Source organism: Rhineura floridana, chromosome 3 (assembly GCF_030035675.1).
Source record: "Rhineura floridana isolate rRhiFlo1 chromosome 3, rRhiFlo1.hap2, whole genome shotgun sequence".
Taxonomy (NCBI): domain Eukaryota; kingdom Metazoa; phylum Chordata; class Lepidosauria; order Squamata; family Rhineuridae; genus Rhineura; species Rhineura floridana.
Window position 1 is genome coordinate 7,338,484 of NC_084482.1, and position 13,595 is coordinate 7,352,078.

The window sequence follows — 13,595 nt, forward strand, 5'->3', positions numbered from 1 at the left end:
TATAAGGAAGGGTCCTAATACTTCTCAAAATGCTGCTTTTCTGCATGCAGGGTGTTACACAAAAACATGAAAACACAAACATATGCTCTATAGCTGAAGTGATGCACGCCATGAAAATTATCACTAGCTTCTACTGAATGTATAAACTGGCCCTCATCAGATCCTGAATGTAAAGCGAGCTGAACTGAGTATTCTTTTCCCACAAACGGGAAGGGATAAGTGTTCATTTCTGGCTCTGAGGGAGAAACGCTATATAGTGTTTCGAGCAGGATGGGGAAGCAGCTGCAAGGACCCAGGACTTGGCTCTGTCCCCAGCTAGGACAGCAAGCCTCCTGCAAGGTATTATGCATATATGGGTGCATGCTGGACTGGAGTAGATTTCATGCACATATCTAGGGAGCGGGATCTAATGGGCACATGCAGCAAGTGGAGCTCCAGGTGTGTGGGAACTATGTGAGGCTGATATATTTGCACAGGTAAGTGTGAATATGCCTGGACATCAGAAACTCAGTGTGATATGGAGTGTTGGGTATGGGTGTAGGAGCCTAGTTTCAAAATCCAGCTTGGCCAGGAAGCTCACCGATTGCCACTGGGCAAATCTGACTCTTTCTGTCTCTCTCTCTCTCACTCCCTCTCTCCCATCTCTCACTTAAACTGAGCCTACCTCTCTCAGCCCTTGGAGGAGGGATGGAATAGGAATGTCCCATAATAATACCACCAAGCAGGCCTATCAAACTTTGGCCCAAAATAAACTCCAACCAGGAACACAGAACCCATGTTGAAGACCACCCTCAAAGACTCAAGCTTACACCAACTTTTAAAAATGAAGTTTCTGATAATTAATTGTGTTAGATTCTTGACTTCCTACATTTCTCAGGGTTTTTTGGGAGTAACCCATAATGACAATAAAGCCTCTGTAGGACAGGAATGCCTTCAGAGACTGGAATCACCTGCTGATCCTTTCGTAATTGAGAAATACATATTTTATTAAGTTGCAGACAGAAAAATGCTAATCTTCATCAAAGAATGGATGTGTAGCATACACTTATTTATTAGATTTGTATCCTCCCTTTCCTCCAGGAAGCTCAGGATGGCATTAATGAAGTCTTCCTCTGCCATCTTCACTTCAGCTTTGTGAGGTACACCAGCCTGAGGTATACAGCAGTAGTAGCCAATTTGGTGCTGCCCGGATGTTTTAGATGACAATTCCCATCATTTATGGCCATTGTCCATGCTGGGTAGGGCTGATGGGAGCTGGAGTCCAGCAACAACTGCAGGGCCACAGTTTTCCCATCCTTTAAGAGGTATATTGTGACATTCAACATTAAGGGTTTTATGCACCGAATGACTAAGGAATATATTGTATGGGTGCTTGCTGAGTACATGTATGAATGTGTATTTTAACAGGTGGATAACTGAATTCCTGAATTAAAATCCTGGCCTGGTAATTTTGGGCCACCAAACAATTCTCCCTCCCTTATGTACCAACTTCTGAAGCTACAAGCAAGATGTGCACTGCCTGGGCCCTGCCAATCCAATTCTACTGCCAGAATGTGATATACAAATAGAATGAATCAGCATCTATTAACTTCTGTTACATAATTTGCTTCACTTCCAAGATTCTGAATGTCACAGTAAGCTACTGGAAGGGAGAAGGAGCTGTCCAGGGTCCTGAAGTAGGCACGTTGGCCTATGGCCTTGCTTGGTGTTGAGTCTCTAGGGAATTTAGACAAACAATCTTATGTGGTGACTGCACAAGGAATCTCACCATGGATTGGTGCCTTTTGCCATGATTCATGTGATTGTGATAACATGTCACAAACAGTGAAATCCCAGCACACCTCTTCCTGGAATTCCTTTGGTAATTTTGCATGTATACCGCTTGTCTATAATACATTGGTTAGCCTCTGCTTTAAGAAGGCTGTCTTTGAAAAAGCCTGGAGAAGCCAGATCTACTGCTTAGATTTTGCTTTCTTTGTTGTTAACACATCAATCATTTACAACTTGTTTGTTGTTAATGAGAAAAGATAATTTGAGCCTTTCCCCTAAAATGCTATTCTATTATGTACAGAGGGTCCCCCTCCCCCTGCCAAGACAGCATCCAAACATATAATCTCTCACCTGGAGTCTGAAGCAGTCCAGTCCAGGAAATGTTTTACGGATTCTGCTGATTGCATAAACTGAGTCTCATCAGTCATCACACAGTCATAAACCTGGCATCTCCACTGGTTCTCCCATTACTACCTGGCCCTGTTTTCACTACTGCTTGAACAAAATATTCTTGTCTCATTTGAGCAAGGAGAACCCCTGAACTCAGCAAGAATCTGTCAAAATGCTCTGCAAGGTCTGATGCATGAAGACGTTCCCTTTTGTAGGAGATGAGCAGTCAGCATTGGCCCTGTAACCAAGAATAGTTACAAACTGCTCTGAAGACCACAGGACTAGCCAATCCTTCCTAAAATAAATTGTGTTTGAGGAAAATATGTTGCTGAACATCTTGTGTCAAGTGATTCAAGGGTTTTTTTTTTCAAAAGGGACACTTTTCCATCTACCTTCCCCACCTCCCAGAACTGACCTTATCTCTGCTTTTGTGTTCATAATCATCAACCAGGAGCCAAAGAACTGAGTGTCAGGTTATGCATCCCCAATAGGGTATTGGACTCGTGTTTGTTGAGCAAGAGTACCATCAGCAATGTCACACAGCAAACTGCTTTAAAACTGAAGGAAACTTCAATAGCAGCTGGTGACATGGGATGGGAGAAAGTTTCCACTGTTTAAAGAAAAAAAAGGTGACAAATCCCACATGATATGCCCAAACTCTCGGGTATGCCTAAAGCAGATCTTTTGATCCAAGCAGTAAACTGGGGTGGGGGAAACCTAATCCCTGCTTATTTTCCCAAACTGTATGGCAACTAAGTCCCCTCCACACACACCACCCAGTCATGTGTGAGCTTGTTCCTTAAGGTGTGCAGTTGTGCTATGTGTGTGAACAGCTGAAATCACTTGAACGAGGCTGCCCACATGGGTCTTTCACATGCACCTCCCATATGGCTGGGTGAGTGGGTGAAGGAGGCCTGATGCAGAGGCTTATTGACAGATTCCAAAGCTATGCCCAGGGCTGTGTCACCCCTGCTATTTTGCATAAAGAGAAGAAGGTGCAGAGTGTGCTACTGCAGACAGAATTCAGCTTCCAGAGAAACTCAAAGCAAGCATGTAGTCCTTATGGTGGTGAAGTTACGCCCAAAGGGATATGAGCAGAGGACTGGCTGAATAAGCTCTTCAGTGGCCAGCTGGTGGGGCTTCAGTTTCCCATGCTTCCACTGCCAGGGATGCTGGATCGGCTTCACCAGTGCTTCTGTGCAGCCCTCACCTTGCTGCCACCCTACCCTGCCACATCCCCATCCCGGAAAGCTGCAGCAATGCTGGTGATGGGAGGGCTCTGCCCCACCACACAGGCTACGACAGCTCTCCCCCATGATTTCCAGAAGTAAATATACAAATGATGCATAATAAAAGAAATCATGTACATGTGCTTAATTTCTACAGATTTCAGAAACCAGCTTTTCTTGGCACAGAATTGGGGTTACCTGGATGCAGAATTTTGGTTATTTTAGCACACACAGCCCTGGTCATGCTTGCACTTGGATCTCCTCCCTTCTCTTGCTTCTGGTTGGTGGAGTTGACTGAGTGGGAATTCGGATCTTTAAACAAAGTCCTTTGCAGCTGCCTAGTAATTGGATGACATGCTCCTTAAGCACTTCCAGATCAGCCCCAAATAGGTGGGAGTGCATCCTGCCGTTGCTAAGAAACCATACAAGGCTTCTCCCCTAGTGTTGCAGTTTCTGCCAGAGATAGAAAAACAGCAATTGCTTATTGGCATGTATGCAAATCTCCTCAAACCCTAGCACTGAGCCAAGGCTCAGTAAGCTAATCAACCAGGAATCAAAAAATGCTTAAATGAACAATCATCCTGCTAGCCACCAATGGTGAGTAAGAATTACCTCCAAAGGCAAGGAAGTTTTTTTAAAATAATATTTAAGATATACCTTTAATGTGATTGTATCACATTAACAATTGCACAGTTACAGTGAAAAGAAAAATACAAATTGCTTTATGTTTATGAGTTTAGGGATGAGGAACCTCTAGTCCAGCAGATGTTGGTGGACTACAGTTCCCATCATCTGTGACCATTGGCCATGCTGGCTGGGGCTGATGGGAGAGGGAGTCCAAAACATCTAGAGGGACCCAGATTCCCCATCCCTGCAATAAGCCATAAACAGTGATCAGTTTTGAATGAATTTAGCGTACGGTTGTCTACCTTACATTACATGCAACCTGCTATTGCTCAGGTTTTTAAGTACCAATCATATTATTACCTACATATCACTTTTTCTGAAGGTGGGTGATACTCATTTTAGCTGCTGTGATTGAGCAAAAACACAAACTCCAAATCTACTTTTTCATTTAAACCCCCGAAGTGCTATCAGGGATATAAAGGGATTTGATAACCGGACATTTCTGGAATATTTAAGATCTTCTTTCAGTATTGTATATTTGGGGTTTTTTGAGACATTGCCAACAAATATTAATTTGTTTTTGAGACATTGCTGCCTGGGCTTCTTTGGGAGGAAGGACAGGATATAAATTTAATAAGTAAACAAATAATGAAACTGTATTTTTTCTTCGTTACATCATCACCGGGGGTTATGTTGTAGTCTCCCACGTATTTTCTAAATTTTGTATGGGTTCAGCCACTATTGATACTGAATTTCAAAGATATTTTGTGACTAAACAAATGATGAGGAACTGTATTCCAGGCTGTAGCCAGCCAGAGTGCTGTAGAGGACAGGATGCTGAATTTGGATTTGGCACAACTGTTTCAAATCTGTCCTTAGACCTGAATCTCACGCAGTTATCTTGGGCCAGTCATCATCTTCTCAGTCTAGCCTATCTCAAAGGATTGTTGTGAGGATCAGGGCTGGCCCAAGACATTTTGCTACCTGGGGGAGAATAGCAAATGATGCCTCCCCCCCAAGTCAGGTGCAGAGTACCGAAGACTGGCCATGTTATTTTGGCACCTGCAGCAGAAAATTCCGTAAGTGCCATTCCCTGGAAGTAAAAATAGAACAATAAATTTAAAAGTAACAATTTGCTGGTCTTTTATGGCACCCAAACTTAGCTGCCTGAGGCAGCCACCTCACTCTGACTAATGGTAAGGCTGGCCTTGGGGATAAAATGAACTAAATCCCATTTAAGCTGCCCTGAGCTTCTTGGAGGAAGGGATAAAAATGTACTGAATAATAATATCTCACTTTCCCTATTATAAAAGCAGGGAAACTTTTGTAATTAGGAGGAGAGTTGGGGTTACCCTTTTTTTCCCAGGCTACCTTTCAGCCACTCTGGAAACCTTGATGAAGACTCGGCTATAAATGTTTAAAATAAAATAAATATTGACAGAATTACTAACAACAGCACACATGGGGCAAGAGGGTGTAGAATATTTTTTGTGGACTAGTAACTTTTTGCAAACTTATTTACAAGGCTGAACAAAATGAGAAACATGTAGCAGCCAGCCAGGAGCAATTAGGGGTAATGGAGAGAATATGGACCTTCAAGGCCTCTGAACTGGAGCGGAAACCTCACTCTGTTACAAGAATACAAGAAAAAGCATCAAATCATAAAGTGCCCCCTGCAGTGACAGTATATATAGACACTTCAGTCCACTGGGTGTCCATTGCTTTAATATTTGGTCCCATTGCATAACATTAACAAAGCATCCACTTGAAAACTGTCACACCAGAATAATTGTAAATAATGAGCAACCATCTACAAGCAACTAAATTTTTGCTGTACAAATGTCAGGAAATCCTGAATTCCTGGACAGACATAACCTTGACACAGTATCCCTTTTCGTGGCAGCGCCCCCCTCCCGGATTACTGTAATGTGCTCTACAGGGGGCTGCCCGTGAAGATGGTCTTGAAGCTTCAACTGGTGCAGAATGTGACTAACAGATTGTTAACTGGTTCAGCTAGCTGGAAACATTCTGGAAGACTTGTACTGGTTACCTATATGTTTCTAGGCCAAATTCAAGGTGTTAGTGATGACTTATAAAGCCCTTAATGACTTGGAACCTAGATTCTTGAAGGAGCACCTCTCCTAGAACTAGCCTGCCCATGTTTTAAGATCTTCAGAGGACATCTTTCTCAGTGTTTCACTGCTGGGAGAAACACATTGTGCTGTGATGTGGGAACAGATCTTCTCTGTGGTTATTCCCTATTTATGTAATGTCCCCCATTTATGTAATGGCACTGAATTCTGCTTTAATTTGTTCCAACTTAAATTGTATCTGTGTACCCTGGCTTCTTAATTCAGTTAGCCTTACAGCAGAAGGAAGGAGATGTTCTATAACAGAGATAGGAAACCTGTGGCTCTCCAGATGATGCTAGACTTCAGCTCCCATCATTAGCTCTGCTGGCTGGAGCTAATGGGAGTTGGAGTCCAACAACATCTGGTAGAGCACACATTCCCCATCCCTATTCTACAGTGTTAAAGGTCTGTTTTTATATATATATTTTCTGCCCTGTTGTGTTGTGAAATGGATTGCTGTTGGTATTAATCTGTGATTTTTCTAAAAAAAAATCTGTCTTTAACTATACATTAAAATGTATTTAAATATGTATTTTATGACAAAATATTTATTTAAATGTGGATTTTGTGTCAATGTTCACATTTCTAAGTGTGTTTTCCCCTTAAAAATGTACCTTTTTAATGCATTTTATACATTATTTGAGCTGAGAACTGTATATTACAAAATTCAGAGAAGTGAAAAATCTGAAGAACAATTATGTTCTGGTCCATATATTGGACTGGGAAGAACAAATTAGCTCAGTTTGTTTAAAAATGCAGATCACACAAAAGTATCCTCCATCCCTACATGTGAAGAAGCCACTAGTTGCTAACCATACCTGTGGAACAATGGTTTCAACCTGGGGACTGTGACCCCCTGGGGGGCCGTGAAGTAATCCAGAGGGGCCTCTGAGCAGTAAAGAAATGATTTTTTTAAAAATCATTCCCTGGACACTGTCTACTCCCAATTGCTGCTGCAGATGACACCTCCCCCTTGGTCCAAATGAGAGGGGAGGACTTTTGCTGAAGTGCCAGAGTGTCTTTCAGGCACGCTGAAGGCAGGTATCTGCCTATACAACACGTGACAGATGCCAAAGGAGGCTGAGGGTGGAGCTACCAGGAAGAGGGGATTACTATTACCGACTCCCATCTCCTCACACTACCACTGCTGCTGATGCCCTTACTCAGAACGAGAGGAGAGGGCTTTTCATGAAGCAAAAAGAAGCAAGACTGCTTATTCTTATTTGCGAGGCTGCCCACATCTTGCCTTCGGCCCAAATGGAGCCAAGGAGCAGTGAGGAAGCTCAGGACTAGCTCAACCCCCATCTCTGAGGCTACGTGTGTATGTGCCAGCATCCTCCATTTCTTCCACCTACACTGTGCCCCCCATCTCTCTCTCCAAGATACTGCGGCAGTTGAGGGCTTCCCCCCTCCCACATGCCCAAATGCCCAAATGCCTGCAGATGCTTGCAGGAGGGGGCAGCTGTGTTTGTGTGTGTGCATGTGCTGATCTGTCTTCTGCTCCACTCTCATTCCCCAAATGCACGCTAACCAAATCATCAGTTCTGATTATCATCCCAAGGCCTAAAAGGACTAACCCCCCTCCTCAACCTATCCACCCTTTGGTCTTCACAATCTAGGATCCCCACCATGACTACATTGCTGCTTCTTTTATTGTTAATATTATTTTTTAAGATCAGTAGGTTGGGTGAGGCTGAGATCCACTTACTGCAGCTGAAATGTGTTGATTTATTATTGCATTTACAGTATATCCCACCTTTCTGCCAAGTTGCTCAAGGTGGTGCACATATTCCCCCCCTTTTCATTTTATCTTTACACAACCCTGTTAGATAGGTCAGGTTGAGAGACTGTGTCTGGCTCAAGATCACCCAGTGGGCTTCATGGCTGGGTCTTAGTCCAACACTGTAGCCCACCGGTGTTGGGAGACAGGACTGTACATCTTCAGACTATGTATGTGTGTAGGAGGGGGATACCAATTTGATGGACCTTTGCATTAAGAAAAGAAAGCTCCCTGTCTGCAGAGAGCTTTTAATGAAAGGGATATTTGGAGATGTAATTTTGCAATGCACCATTTTTTCAATTAACAGAGGTTAAAATTACAATTAGCGTGGGGGGGGGGTCATGAAATTTTTTGAGCTTAAAAAGGGAGTCCCGTACTCATAAAGGTTGGGAACCACTGCTGTAGGACATTTGTTTCTAGATATCCAATCTAGATCTCTGTTGCAACCTCAGACCATGGTTTCTTTCTCCTTTTGTTGAAGGGAAAATTCTTTGCCACCCTAAAGAGTCAATCTTACACTCATGAAAACTCCCATGCACAGTCAGACCAGTGGCTCAGTTAGCACTCTCTCAATTGACAGGGGCCACACAGGGAGATTCTCAAGCAGCACAAGGTTCTCAAGCTGGACCCCTCCCCTGTATTCAGATGTATACTATTTCAGAAAAAACATTAGTAAGCTTACCCTCCATCTAGTTATCAAATCCACTTATAAACCATCACAGCATCATGTGGCTCCAGTTCCATAGGACAATTAGACAAATTAAGCATTGTGTAAAATATTTAGCCATCTTCATATCTACGAAATCATTTATTTTTATCTTATTTATTTATGTTAAAAAGTGTATACTGCAATTTCATTAAAAATATCAAAGGGGTTTACAATAATTATATATGCACAATAAAACCCACATAAAAATGTGAAACAGATCACCAACTAATGATTATAGAAAGTGTTTATCTGAATTGTCTGCATAAGCCTGACATCAAAGAAAATTTGTTGTTGTTGCTGCTGCTGCTGCTGCTGCTGCTGCTGCTGTTAGCCTGCTGAATCTATATTAGAAGGACATTCCTCAGGACTGGGTCCATGAACCTAAAGGCTTGGTTTTGTGTGGATGTTAAATGAGCCTCACTAATTCAGGGGACAACCAGCGACACTCCTACAGATGATCTCAGTAACTGAGCTGGGATATTAGAGTTCAGATGATCCTAAGGTACCCTGGATGTAAGTTGTTCAGGGCTTTGAAAAGTAATACTGCGACAATACTGGCTGCGACAATGGACTGGATGAGAACTAACAAACTGAGACTTAATCCTGACAAGACTGAGATGCTGTTGGTGGATGGTTTCTCTGATCAGATGGTGGATATACCCTGTCCTGGATGGGGTTACACTCCCCCTAAAGGAACAGGTGCGTAGTCTGGGAGTCATCTTAGACTCTTCCCTCACACTTGAGGCTCATGTAGCCTCGGTGGCCCGGAATGCGTTCTACCAACTTCGGTTGGTAGCCCAGCTACGTCCCTATCTGAGTAAGGAGGACCTCACATCAGTGGTACATGCTATGGTAACCTCGCGTCTGGACTACTGCAATGCGCTTTACATAGGGCTACCTTTGAAGACGATTCGGAAGCTACAGCTAGTGCAAAATGCGGCGGCCAGACTGCTAACAAGAACTAAGTGGTCTGAGCATATAACACCTGTGCTAGCCCATTTGCACTGGCTTCCAATATGCTTCCGGGCCAGATTCAAAGTGTTGGTACTTACCTATAAAGCCTTATACGGCGCGGGACCACAATATCTGTCGGAACGCCTCTCCCGATATGAACCGGCCCGTACACTACGGTCTACTACGAAGGCCCTCCTCCGGGTTCCGACTCATAGGGAAGCCCGGAGAGTGGTGACAAGATCTAGGGCCTTCTCAGTGGTGGCCCCCGAACTATGGAATGGTCTCCCCGAGGAGGTGCGCCTGGCGCCGACACTATCATCTTTTCGGCGCCAGGTTAAAACCTTTCTCTTCTCTGAGGCATTTTAATTCCTGTTAATTCTAAATTATTGTATTTTGATTTTAGACTGTACAGTTTTTTGTACAGTTTTGTGTTATTTTTATTGTATTTTTAATGTTCACCGCCCAGAGAGCTGTTGCTAGTCGGGCGGTATATAAGCTTAATAAAATAAATAAATAAATAAATAATACAAGGATCTTGAACCTGGCTCCATAGTAGATGGGCACCCGGTGCAGATGTTTTAACACTGGTGTCTCATATTGTCAGCCATGTGCCCCCATCAGCAGTCTGTTTATAGAGTGCTCAATATAAGGGCAGCATGCATAATAATGAACTATTACAAGTTTACTAGTAATAATAATCAACAACAACATATTATTATTATTATTAATAGTAGCAACAGAAGCAACAGCAGTAATAGCAAGGCAAATTAGAAGGTAAAGGTAAAGGTGTCCCCACACCTATAGTGCAAGTGGTTTCCGACTCTTAGGATGATGTCTTGCGACATTTACTAGGCAGACCGTATATATGGGGTAGGATTGCCAGTTCCTTCCCCGGCCTTTCTTTACCCCCCCAGCATATGCCGGGTACTCATTTTGCCGACCACGGATGGATGGAAAGCTGAGTGGACCTCGACCCCTTTTTACCGGAGATTCGATTTCCTCCTTCCGTTGGAATCGAACTCCGGCCGTGAGCGCAGCTTCAGCTGTGTTACCGCCACTTACCACTCTGCACCATGGAGGGTCTTGAAATTAGAAGACACAACCATAAAATGAATGCAGTAATTTTGGGGAAGTTGCATCCAAAAGTGTAGAGCTTCATGGCTCAAACTTTCGACACACAAAAACAGATACCCTGATAGCATTTATTGGACCAAGTTGCATACTCATGCACCAGATGAAGTTTGTCTGGCAAAACAAATTTATTTTTATTATTTATTTCCTTAGAACCAGTAGATCAATAACCTCTGTCACCTGCTAACAGGAGGGAACAAGTGGCATTCCATTGGAGTGCCCCATGGTGTTCACCATTCCTTAATGACTAGAATGAAGGAAACTCATCTGATTTTCAAATGATAAGAAATTGCTGGGAGTTGTAACCACTACAGAGGACATGATTTAATTTTTTAAAAAATGGTTTTGCTCTATATTAGAGTACCAGACTGAAAGCAATAAAATGGAATTGAGCACAGTAAAACTATTATGTACTGGAAATAAAAGCAAAATGAGTGATAATTATCTTGGCTTAGGAAGTGCTGCAAAATATCATACGTAAGTTAGAAGGGAATGTCTCCAGTTAGGGCTTTGCTGGAACATCGTATCTATTTTGGTCAACATAATTTAAGGAGGAAACAAGCAAATAGCAGCAAGGAATTATAGATGGTTTGAATATGTGACATATGAGATATTATGTACATGTACCCATCCCTATTTTCAGGTGAACTGTTCTAAATTATCTAGCAGGGACTCTTTAGGGCACCCCGATTAGCAAAGGCTGTTCTAGGGTTTCAATAGGAAACAGGAGTGGTGGGTATTGATCCTGGGACCTTTTGCATGCAAATCATTTGCTCTGCCACTGAGCGATGGTTCTTCCCAGGTTGCAACCACGGGGGATTTATCTAGAGAACAAAATGTATGTGTGTGAATTTGCATAGACTAAATGCTGAACAATGTTTTGCACATTATCTTGAAAAACAGTTCCAATTAAAGATAAATAAATGTTGGTCCCATGGCTGAAAGAACAGTGCCTTGCCTAAAGCCACCTGCTGGAGTTCAAGGGAGAGGGGACCTTTCAACTGGGTTTCCCAGCCTGGTTTAGGGACAGTTTATTTGCCTTTAACAGTTTAATGTAAAAGATTCTGGCAGATGCAAAGGGGAAACTGTGCCTTATTAAAATACTCTCTCTCACACTACACTTAAAAAAGCCTTAAGAAAGAAAGCTCGTTTCATAATCACATTGTCGTATTTGTGTCTAAGGTTGCCAGCTTCTGAACAAGTCCTTTTAGCTGCACTTTTTAAACAGCCATTTGATTTATTTTTCTAACATTTATCAGTGTGGTTAGACTGAGTATGGATTTACACCACAAAGACCTAGGTTCAAATCCCAGCTCAGGCAGGCATTACATTTGCTGGGTAGTCTTGTGCCAGTGATTCACGCTCATTCTAACCTTCTTGAAACGGTTGTTGTGATAATAAAAGGAGAGGGGGCACGTATGCTCCCCTGAGTGCTTTGGGGGAAGGGCAGAATTAATACGAAATTTAATATTATCTTTCATCTCCACGCTGGGGAAAAAAAGCATTGGTTGCTAATTCCTGCGTATCAAGTGCTCTTAATGGCACAAGAGCAGGCCAGGCTGTTACCCACTTCACTCCTTTCTGGCCAGGTGGCAACCTTATTTGTATCTGGCAGTTTAGGTGGTAGTACACATAGGCGCCCCACCACCACCACCATTATATCCTCACAACAGCCCTGTAAAGTAGATGAAGTTGAGACACGGTGACTGCTCAAGCTAACCCAGCAAGCTTCATGGCTGAGTGGGGATGTGAATCAGGGTCTCAGATCTGACTCTCTGCTATCCGCCATTCTGCGCTGGGTCTGGGTTCATTGCCTTCTGCTGGGGGCTTTTGAAAATTAAATTTGGCAATCCTAGCTAAATCTGTCTTCTTATCCTGCATTTCTATCCACATTAAGGTGTGGGCAAGCACTCACATTTCTAAAGTTCAAATGTGAATGTGGATCCAAAACAGCACTGTCCATGCACTAGAGGGAGTTACCAGCAGGCTTGGATGAACCCCAACTACAAAAAATATTTAAAAAGTGACCCAGCATGGACTGAGTATGCTCAGTGGCCACAGAATGATGACTATCGGGGGGAAGGATGGAAAACTGGAATGAGGGTGGAATGGAATACTTTGAATAGGGGACGTGGCTGGCTGACTGACTGAAATATGGAACAGGAGCACTCAACACTGCAGCATTTTGTTGCAGGTCCCATTTGTTTCATTCCCTAAAAAAATGGAATTCTATGACTGGGACACGGGGCAGAGTTAAGGTTATTTCTACAGTTCCTTTCCACACATTTTGTTAGATGTCCAACCTAATTGCTCTTCCAGAGAAGGGAGATGGTTGTTCATTCATTCTCTTTCACTCTCACAAGATGTTCAACTAATAATAGCTCAGTTCAGGATTAAAAGTATCTCAGTCAAAGTTGGCTTTGTCACTGTGCGACAAAGGTTGGCTTTGTTATCTTCTGTCTCAGCATCTCACTTTACCCTAGCTGTAAAGGAAAAGGAGCAGCCCACCGGTACTGAACTGCACAGCAGGGCCTGGAAAACTCTACTGGGTCCTTTGAATCCAACCAGCCCATTATTAAAAGCAGCTTAGTCCTTGCATACCTTACAGACAACTTTCTATTATGTGCCCCCCTCCCCATTATGACTGATCTGTGAAATCCACCAAAGATCAAACTAGAGAGATTGCTCACACGTACATGCCACATTCTTCTGGCTTCAATTTTCCTTAATGCAGAGTAGCCTTGGGAGGTTGCAGTCTTGACTGAGGAGTGACAGGGCTGGAGCCCTAAGAGCAGAGCTTAAACTGCGGTGTGTTTTTCCTCTCAAAGCCACCATCCCTCCTGGTGTTTTTCCCCTCCTGGGGCTGCTAGGGC